An 11,584-nucleotide genomic window follows, 5' to 3' on the forward strand; every position below is an offset into this window, starting at 1 on the left:
CTATAAGGCAAAGGTTAAAATGTTATCAATTCAATCAAGCAGTAATGATAAAGCAATACAGCAATCACTTCCTAATTACTCTTGTTAATGTAGGAATGATATGCAGTAATGATCATGCCCTTGCCTGCACTCCCTCAGCGACTTCATCTAATAATCGCGCATGGAAAAATCCCTAAATGTGTGCTTCCTCGCCAAAGCACATGCAATGCGGTGCATGGTCGTGTTAACCAAGTACTTAACTAAGCTTATTCATACAGTAGGTTTGGGAAGTTAAGGTATCTCTCTTTATATCATTTACCTAAGCGGGGATCCATCTAGGGTCGTCAATCCTAGTTAATCACATATGTAGGCAAGTTGTAGCACATCACCCCTAGTGAAGCAGTGGATAGGTAAATTCAAGTGTTTATACTCGAGGTCACTACGGTAGGCTCATAACCTGAACGTAGGTCGACATCTCGAATACAGTGTCCCATACACCACCAAATTCAGCTCACGAGTTTGGGTTGCTCACTAGTCATTACGGGGAGGCTCATCACCCCAGCGTAGGCCGATTGCTCGACCACGGTGTCCCATACTACCATGCCTAGCTCATGAGTCTTAGCGAATCTTATTACCATGGTTGAAACGGGCTTTACATTGGTAAGTGGTACCTTAGATTCAAGCAGTAGTGCCATACATGGTAAATACATATTAGGCCAATCGGGTTATTTGACAAGTTCGATTGGTACAAGAGCACGCTAGATTAATCGACATGGAGCACACAAGCACTCCACGTGGCCTAACCACTGTTGACAATCACCGTACGGCTTGAATTCATCAAACATATCCAATGTGGCGAGACTAGTTCAGCCACTCAATCGGGGACCGTTACCAATTGCCTGGACTACATAGTAGTCGCAATCATACTCAAATGCAATAGGTAGTCACATGTAATAATCATAACAGCATTTAACAAACAATTCAAATATAATCCCATTTGAGCATTTTATCAAACACATTGAACATGTTACCAAACGTTTACATTTCATCCATAAATTGCATAGTTGAAATTAAGATTACATGAAGGAAATTATACATATAGATAAGGTAATTGAGAATCCTATCTCAATACCCTTATTAAATACAATTCATCAAACAATTTCTCATTTAGATATTTTATCAAACACTTAGACTACACATTACCAAATACATAGACTAGATTAGTTATGAACTATAGAAAATTCCTATGCAACATAGGCTATAATGTATTTAACAAATATGGATCTTAAATTAGATATCATGATAAGCACAAAATCGTAATTTCAAATTCATTCAAACATTTCAACAAACACATGAAATGCATATTTGTCCAACATAGTTCATACATGTATAACATATGAAAAACATCTTAACTAAGATCATATGACAGTAATCAAGTCAAACATAAATCATTGCTGACATTGAAAGCCTTAAAAACCATAACCTAAACATTTATAGTCCGCACCTTTCATCAGAATACTTGATTCGGACGCGGTTCGAATCCTACGTTACTGTAAACGGAACAACGGGTACCTAAATCATGAAATAAGTTAGCTATTTCACTGATTACTCTATCTGGATTTCTAAAGCAAGATTAGGGTTAGGATTCCTTACCCAAATCGTAATTAGAAAGGTTCGTGTAGCGATGGTAGGGAGGCAAAACGGCATGTGGAGTCGTGGGAAAAGATCCCAGCAACGATCCCTAGGAATCTCCCTTCTCTCCTTAGTCTTTTTTCTTCTTTTCTCTCTTCTCTCTCCTAGGGTTAGAGAAATTCATATGGCATGAGAGAGGGGTGGTTTAAGGTCCTTATTTAGGCCCATAAGCGATGTCAATGGCCCAGGGCCACAGTATACTTAGGTTATAGCCAAAGGGTAAGGTCCATTTCTTACCCACATCATGGAGCAAGTTCCCTGACAATGGATCTATGCCAGGACTATGTTTATGGTGCGATCTGACAAACTGATTGGCCGTGAAGGACCCGTATCAGATCAACGGTTGTCATCCCTCGATCAGGGCCACAAGTATATCAATAGGTGTAGGGAAATTTTCCTGATCCATGGGTGTAGTTGGGTAAAAAACTGACGGTTTGAAGTCTTCAATTTTGCCTGCAAGCGAATGGTCCAATTCACTTAATTTTGGGTTCATTTTTTAAAGATATTCGCGTTTCTCACACACTTTGCTCAAGGCTCAAGTTGTGCTTTTCTAGATGTTATTTAGGCTTAATTCCCGTGACGATTGTCAAGCCCAATAAGATGGTCGTAACTCTATATTTTCACGATCATCGGACTTTCGACGCACGGTCCAGTTCTGATACGGAGTTTTAATGTGCTCCCGGGAGTAACTGGGTTTTGGGATTTACCCAAGGTTTTTAAGAAATGTTGAGCTAGAAATTTTAATGATTTTGGCTCTTATAGTTTGTATAGATAGTGGTTCAACCTAATCTGCTGATTAATTTAGTTTAGTACTTAATTAATTTTTGTCTAATTTTCACAGTATACGGTCTTTAGGGATTTCTGCCTGAGGTGGTACTCGGGTCTCTGTACGGATTTTTTTGAGATGTTACAATAGTTCTACAGGGTATGGTGGAAAGCATCATTATTAATGGGGCCCAATATTTTGGGGTAGCCCGACAATACATATGATGCGCATGGGCATGAATCATGAGGTTATACTAAGCATGATCTACGGTAATGATATACTCTTATATATATATATATATATATATATATATATATATATATATATATAGTAGCGGCCTAAATGCCCTACTACATCAAGGATGGACCTCACGGTGTGAATCATACAATAGTGGGAGTTAAGATGATGACCCTAAGTATATTAAGTGGGCTTCCTCACCCACTCTATCATATGGTAAGTTGGATTTTCTTATGGGGCCCGATATAAACAAGGTGAGTCTATAAGTTATGGTGATTCCTACAAGGGTGGTGGGGAGCACTGACATGAATGGAGGCCCAATGGTTTAGGTTAGCCCTCTAGGGTAAGATGGGTAACACTTATGGGGGCCTAATGATTTGGGATAGCCCAATAAGGTAAGATGGTCATGGGCTTAACAACGGGCCCTAAAGAGATGTACAACGGGGACATTTAACCATCATTTATAATGTAGACATTTAACCACCATTTCTCCCAAGGTGTGGCCCATTTGGAACCTAGAATCTAACTACAATGGGGCCCACGACCCTTATACTAGCTAGAAAATGGATGGGCTACATATATATTATCACATATATCATGGTGGAATCATACATTACAATTAGGCCTCACTCAAGGGGGCCTCATATACATCACGATGGGCCTCACACAAGGGCCTCACATACATCACAATGGGCCTCACACAAGGTCCTCATATACATCATATTGGGCCTCACCACATGGGCCTTACACACATCACATTGGGCCTCATGTACATCACAATGGGACTCATCACAAAGTCCTCATATACATCATATTGGGCCTCACACAAGGGCCTCACACACATCACATTGGGCCTCACACAAGGGCCTCACATACATCACATTGGGCCTCATACAAGGGCCTTACACACATCACATTGGGCCTCATGTACATCACAATGGGCCTCATCATAAGGGCCTCATATACATCATATTGGGCCTCACACAAGGGCCTCACACACATCACATTGGGCCTTATACAAGGGCCTTACATACATCACATTGGGCCTCATCACATGGGCCTCATGTACATCACAATGAGCCTCATCACAAGGGCCTCATATACATCACAATGGATCCCATTAGATGTGGACCATCCAGAAAAATGGGCCAGTTGCTGGGCCCCCTTCCCACAAACATCAGAGTAGAGCCCAGAAGATTTTAACGGTGGGCATTTAATTACTGCTATCCAGCAGCATTTCGATTACTACTGGACGGTATGGATGAAACACAAGCATCAATGTGGGGTCCAATCCATGGATGAACAGCATGGATAAAACAGATACATCATGTGGGGTCCATGGACGGACGGCGTAGATAAAGAACTTACATCATATGGGTCCCACCATCCAGGGACTGGACGGTGTGGATACAGTACATACCATCAAGGTAGGGCCCCATGTCCTTGCTGGGCGGTGTGGGTACACAACATACATCAAGGTGGGCCACACGTCCATGCATGGACGCGTGGATACACACTAAATCGTGGTGGGTCCCACCATCCAGGGACTGGACAGTGAGGATATACATCATATACATCAAGGTGGGTCCACACGTGTGGCCCACCAGCTTTGGATAAAGCTAATAATTGTGTTTTCTCTCATCCATCCAGGTGTTGGACGTCTTGCGGATGGATGGCCTGGATGGAACAAATCATCAAGGTGACCTCACGTCAAGCGTCTGGACGGACAGCCTGGATAAAACCCTTGCATCTAGTGGGTCCCACGTGGTGGCCCACCATGGTTTTGGATGAGCTGATATTTGTATTTTTCCTTAGCCGAGCCAGCCTAAAAATCAGGCAGCAAGGCTGCTAGATGGTGGGCAACAAGGTGGGTCGGTCCCACTGAATGGACGGTCTGGATGTTACATGCATCATCAAGTGAGCCACACATGATCATAAAAGAAAGGGGGGGGGGGGGAGAGAGAGAGAGAGAGAGAGAGAGAGAGAGAGAGAGAGAGAGAGAGAGAGAGAGAGAGAGAGAGAGAGAGGTGTGGAGGGGAGGGATTCTGCCACTATGAGCCCTCCCTTTACTCAATACAATGCATACATCAAATGGGTCCCACCACATGTGAACCCTCAAATCATCAAAATCAATGGTGGAAATTCATTTCCTACTAACAATGAAGATTCATCCACCGATTACACTTCTCCTTAGTTCTTTGGAATGCTAAGCTCCTTGGCTTCTTCTTTGATGGAGGATGATGAAAATTAAAGGGTTATGATGAGAGATTTGGGGTAAAGAGTGGGCCACACACTTGGGTTCTTCTCTCATTGGAATGCTTGGACATTGGCACTCTCTTGGGTTGCATGGGATGGGTGGAGAAAATGAGAGAGAAAGGGGATGGGATGGAGTGATGGGTGGAGTGACATGAGAGTTGACTTTGGTTAAGAGGGGATGGGTTGCTTATCTTGTGGAGAAAGAAATTATGGGTTTATGATGGGATGTGTACTTGACTAGTGATGTGAAAGATGGGTAAAGATTCTCTCAGAATTCACAGCACGTGGAGTTTCCTCGAGATATACGCGGGCCCACATCTCCTAACCTGGGTATCGCATTGGTGTGTGAGATGCAATGTTGGAACCACGGTGATGGTGCGGTCACTAAGGTACAAGTCTCGAGTTGAGTCAACTCAAATTATGGGATGCGACTTAGGGTCGTGTGCAAATGATGATTATAGGTCGTGGGTTGCAGGAATTCAATGGGAGGATCACGAAAGTTTAAGGAATAGTAAGATTTAGATATAGGCCTTATGATAATTGAGGATGTGTTGGTTCAGGTTGACAAATTCTACTATCCAATAGATTTTATCATCCTGGATACTCAACCCATCGTGGATATGAGAACTTAAATTCCTATCATTCTTGGTCATACATTCCTTGCTACATCAAATGCAATCATCAATTGTAGGAATGGAGTCATGAATTTGTCTTTTGGGAATATGACATTAGAGCTCAATATCTTTTTCAATATGAGCAAATAGGAAGAGGATGATGACGATGTTAACTTGAATGATTCTTTCGTGGAAGGTAGAACTCTGATGACCTTATCCTCTAACCCTCTAGAGACGTGCTTGACCCGCTTCCATGATTTAGATGATGACATGATTGGGGAGACAGGTGTCATGCTTGATACTGTGCCGGTACTTGAAGTTAACCAGTGGAGGCCACAATTAAATTAAGAATTATCCTAAACGGGTATAGTGCTTCTACTGTCTAAGCTTGAGGCACTGAAGCTTAACCTAAAACCTTTGCCCTTTAATTTGAAATATGTCTATTTAGGTCAAGATGAGACATACCTGGTGGTGATTTCTTCCCACTTTGAGCAAGAACAAGAGAGTATGCTTATTTCTACTCATATTGAGCACAAATGAGCCCTTAGATGGTCAATTGCGGACCTCGAGAGAATTGACCCTTTGATTTGAAGACCTCCCGACAACCACAATATAAATTAAATCTAAACATGAAGAAAGTGGTTAAGGCCGGGGTTCTTAAGCTATTGGATGTGGGTATCATATACCCTATATCCAATAGCCAATGGGTGAATCCAACTCAGGTGGTTCCTAAGAAGTCCGGAATCACTATCATAGCCAATGCCGACAATGAACTCATGCCAACTAGAGTTACTACTGGTTGGAGAATGTGCATTGACTACAAGAAATTGAATACTGTCACAAGGAAAGACCACTTTTCTTTGCCCTTTATTGATAAAATCTTGGAAAGGCTAGCTAGTCATTCCTATTACTGTTTCCTCGACGGATATTCGGGCTACAACTAGATAGAGATAATCCTTAAAGATAAAAAAAAGACTACATTTACATGTCCCTTTGGTACCTTTGCTTACCGAAGGATGCCATTTGGACTATGTAATGCCCCCGTGACTTTTCAGTGATGCATGATGAGTATTTTTTTGACATGGTGGGGCAATATTTAAAGGTCTTCATGGATGACTTCTCTATCTTTGGTCTATCCTTCAGCGATGTGAGGAAAAGAATTTGGTACTAAATTGGGAGAATTGTCATTTCATGATTTGTAAGAGGATTGTCCTTGGACATATCATCTCATCCAAAGGAATTGAGGCAGATAAGGCTAAGATTGATCTTATTTTTAACTTACCTCCACCTAAAAACAGACGAGACGTGCGATCCTTTTTAGGACATGCTAAATTTTACAGGAGATTCATAAAGAACTTTAGTCACCTCTCTCGTCTTTTACGCAATCTACTTCAGAAGGATGTACCATACGAGTGGACTGAGCAATGTCAAGCAGCTTTTTCTAAGCTCAAGGGTGTGTTAACCACTGCACCTATCATGCAATCACCCGACTGGAGCATTCCTTTTAAAATTATGTGTGAAGCACCCAATTATGCTCTTGGGGGCAGTGTTAGGCCAGAGAAAAGAGAAGAAGCCCTATGTTATACATTGCGCAAGTAGAACTCTAAATCCTGCCTGAGTGAATTACTCAAATACGGAGAAAGAACTCTTAGTTGTAGTATTCGCTTTAGACAAATTTAGATCCTATTTGATTAGATCCAAGATCATCATCTACACGGATCATGCGGCGCTCAAGTATCTTCTTTCTAAGAAGGATGCTAAACCCCGCTTGATAAGATGGATCCTCCTACTCCAAGAATTTGATTTGAAAATAAAAGATAAGAATGGAGTAGAGAACGTAGTGGCTGACCATCTTTCCCACCTTGACCTCTTTGATTCCCTTGAGATGATGAATATAAATGACATGTTCCCTAATGAACAATTGTTTAAAGTCTCCCATTCACCTTGGTTTGCGGATATTACAAATTATCTTGCCACAGGTTTCATGCCGACACATTGAACTGTATAAGATATGAAGAAATTTTTCACCGAGGTATGCAAATTCTTCTAGGATGATCCGTATTTATTTAAATATTGCCCAGACCAAATCTTAAAGAGATGTGTGCCAGACAATGAACACCAAAGTGTCATCTCCTTCTATCATTCTCAGGCCTGTGATGGTCACTTTTCTGCTAAAATGACTATGGCCGAAATTCTACAGTGCGGCTTTTATTAGCCTACTATGTTCAAGGACGCTCATGAGTTTTGAAAAGCCTGTGAGCGTTGTCAGAAATTCAGAGCATTGTCCCGTCAAAATATGATGCCTTTGAACCTCATTCTAATCATTAAAACATCTAATTGTTAGGGCATCGATTTCATGGGATCATTCCCTCATTCTTTTAAAAATTTGTATATTTTACTCGCGGTAGACTATGTCACTAAATGGGTCAAAGGGATCCCATGTCGGAACAATGATCATCAAATAGTCATTAAGTTTTAAAAAGAGAACATCCTTTCTCGGCTCAAAATGCCTCGAGCCATCATTAGTGATGGAGGTTCACATTTCTATAACAGGCCATTTGCGAACTTAATGAAGAAATATAACATATCCCACAAAGTGAGCAGTCCATACCACCCACAAACAAGTGGGTAAGCCAAAATTTCCAATAGGGAAATTAAACATATTTTGAAAAAAATGGTTAACCCTGATCATAAGGACTGGTCAATCCAATTGACCAATGCTTTATGAGCTTATCGTATTGCATTTAAGACCCCGATTGGAGTTTCTCCCTTTAGACTTGTCTCGGGGAAGGCTTGCCACTTACCTATGGAGTTGGAATATACAGCGTACTGGGCGAATAAAAATCTGAACTTCAATTTGGACAATGCTGGCTCACTGCGCAAACTTCAGTTGAATGAACTTGAAGAAATCCGGAATGATGCATATGAGAACTTGAGAATTTACAAGGACAAGATGAAGGTATTTCATGACCAATACATTCTTCGAAAATCATTCACACCCGGTCAAAAAGTCCTTTTGTATAATTCTCAGTTACACCTTTTTCTAGGTAAACTCCGATCTCGTTGGATCGGCTCTTTCACTATTACTAATGTTTATTCTCATGGGGTTGTCAACATTCGGAATCCAATCAATGGCAATATATTCAAAGTAAATGGACATCGTTTATAGCCATTTGTTGAAAAAAAATGATCAAGAGGACATGTCATGTAACACCCCATACTTTCAGTACTCGGGCGTTACCATAAGGACCTAGTTTATGATGAATGCAAACCTGATTTAACTAAACACGTAGCCGTACTCGAACTTGAATCTAACCGTTAATGGTAACTCGTAGATCGAGCCATCTGACCCTTTGATCATAGGATCGGTCGCTAGATACCTATATCGACTTTAGAATACCTAGGACTTGTGAGGAGTGAGTCTGAAATACTTGCACTTTTGGATCACAAAATCTGACGACCGTTGGATCTATAGATCAACTATGAAATTCGAGATAGATAACTGGATTTGGGCCTCTCATCGTACAATGATGGATATGATCATCAAAACTAGTCATTAGACCCATGTAAGGGACTTCTAAACCGTCGATGAATCGTCTTAAGATAATCCACCCGTTTAAACCCATGATTGTTCATTCAAGTGAGCGGTAGGAGTGATTAATCATAGAAATGATTGGGAAATTTACCCTAAATTGGAGTATGGACCATTAGATCAGATTTAGAAAGGATTTGAACGTTAGATCAACGAAAATCCATGGTTAAAGTCCAAGAATTTAAAGTGTGGCCCACTTGAACTCCAGATCAGCCCCATTATTGGACTCAGGGCCCTATACACATTAACGAATCAGATGGACAATCCGATCATGGGATTGGATCAGAGAACGCCATCCAATTGACAAAAATCCTCCATAAAACTCAAAGACGCAAATGTTACATAGCTTATCCATGCAAAGATGACATTAATCTAAAATAGATAATGACTCTGAATGGCTCACTAGTTAGACGGACGATTAGGATCACAGGATTGGACGATAAATAGTCATTGGATTGACAATAATTGGCACTCAAAGGCCATTTTTTAGCTGATATGGCCCACCTAAGACTTGGATCGGCCTCATTCTTTGCTTTAGGCCTTATTGCGAGCTGACAAAATGAATGAACGGATGGGATTGGGAAGGATCACCTCAGTAAGCCCCACTTTAGAGTGTGCGTGTACATGGGGTGCGTGCACTTGCAATGCACTGGATCCAGGAGGCCCGGTCAAACCACTCTGACCCGACATTCCTAAAAAGGAGATTTTTTCTCCAGCGTTCCCGCTCGAGCCGGTTCAAACGAACAGCGTCCGTTTGCAACCGTTGTGGCCTAACATGATCACCCATATGAGTGATCTGATCCGTCCATCTTGTGTGAAACAAGGGTTTGACTAAAACTATGGTTGGTCCACCCAATCAATCGCGCGCATGTGCTCACAAATGCCAGCGCAAGAGAGTTGTTTGTGTTTCTTCTCTTTCAAAAAATGGAAAGCCTTGTTTCTTTCTACGTTGGCGATTCGCGTGGCTGTACTTTTTTCCATCTTAGCCATTCACCACAATGCAATCTCAGCCCTCCATTTTTAACTACGTGGTTTAGGTCTTTCGAGTAAAACCAGCAGCCAGACGGTTTCAGTTTTGGCTGTTGTACTTGGCAGTTTAGAGCAGATTGAATCATGACCACTCATTACCCATCTAAGGGTCGTGAGGGATCTAGGGTTATTATAAGATGGGAAGGAAAAAAAGTTCCTTCTCCTGTCTTTTGCAAAAAAAAAAAACCCTAGAAAACCAGCTGTCACCTCCTCCATTCGAACCCACCACCCAAACGAGCATGAAGCTTCGTTTTCTTGCCCCTACCATCACCATATGGAAGGTTTAGACCCTCCAGCAACATCGTTTCGAAGAAAGATGCCCGACATTTGAATCCACCATTGACGCCCGGGTCTTCTTCCTCATCATTCTACCGCACCAACTCACCCCGAGTCGGGGCGAAATCGGGTCGAGTCAAGGGATCTGTTGGGCCTCTAGAGAATTAGAAAAGCAGGAGAAGAAGAAGAAGAAGAAGAAGAAGAAAAGAGAGACGAGGAGAGAGGAGGTGTGGTGCAGCCGCACTTCCATCCGAGTGCAAGCTGAGGGCTACCGGACCGCACCACCCGCTGGTCCTAGCAAGAAGAAAAGAGTAGATGAAGAAGGAGAGAGAGGATAACGCTACCAAGTCGAGCTAACTCGCTGTCTCGTCTCAGTTGGGTATTCAGCAAGAACGGAGGCCTTGGCTTAGGTCGCGGCTACTACTAGACGTTCCAGCAAAAGGAAGAAAGGTAGGAAGGGGTGGTTGTTTACCACCAATAACTTCCAAACCGAGCTGGCTCAGTTGGACTTCGCCGAGTTCAGGCTGAGTCTGAGTTCTGAGTTGGGCTTGGAACTGTTTCGAGTTGGGTTGTCCAGACCCATTACTGGATATTCCAGCAAGGGGGAAGAAAAGAGACAACGATTGAGAGAGAAAAGAGGAGTAGGAGAAGTAGAGGGAGAAAGGAGAAAGAAAGAAGGGAGTGTTTGGGTTCAAGAGGTGAGTCGTCAACTAGGTGAGCTGACTCTCTAGTCACCTTCTATTAGTATAAATAAATAAATAAATGGTAATAATAATAAAAAGCTATGTTATTTATCTTCTTATGTTGGTTGAGTATGGGTATTTAGTAGAGGCTACCTTAGAATGCCCTCGTTGAAGTCAAGTTGGTGTGGACATTGCGAATGGCTTCAAGTTGATCAGATCTAATAATTGATCAAAGGTGAGGACTCACCCTTTGAGCTTCCCACTTAAATTCATTGATCTAATTATAGATGTTACCTTAATCCCTTCCATTTAGTATCTCCTAAGTTACTTGATTAGGTTGCTTAGCTTATTATGTGAATATGTGAATATGTTAATATGTTGCGTACTTGATTCATGTGTTAGATAATGAATACATCTTTTTAATTATAACAAGCACAAATGATTGATGATAACATGCTCT

Source organism: Magnolia sinica, chromosome 8 (genome assembly GCF_029962835.1).
Source record: "Magnolia sinica isolate HGM2019 chromosome 8, MsV1, whole genome shotgun sequence".
Classification (NCBI taxonomy): Eukaryota; Viridiplantae; Streptophyta; class Magnoliopsida; order Magnoliales; family Magnoliaceae; genus Magnolia; species Magnolia sinica.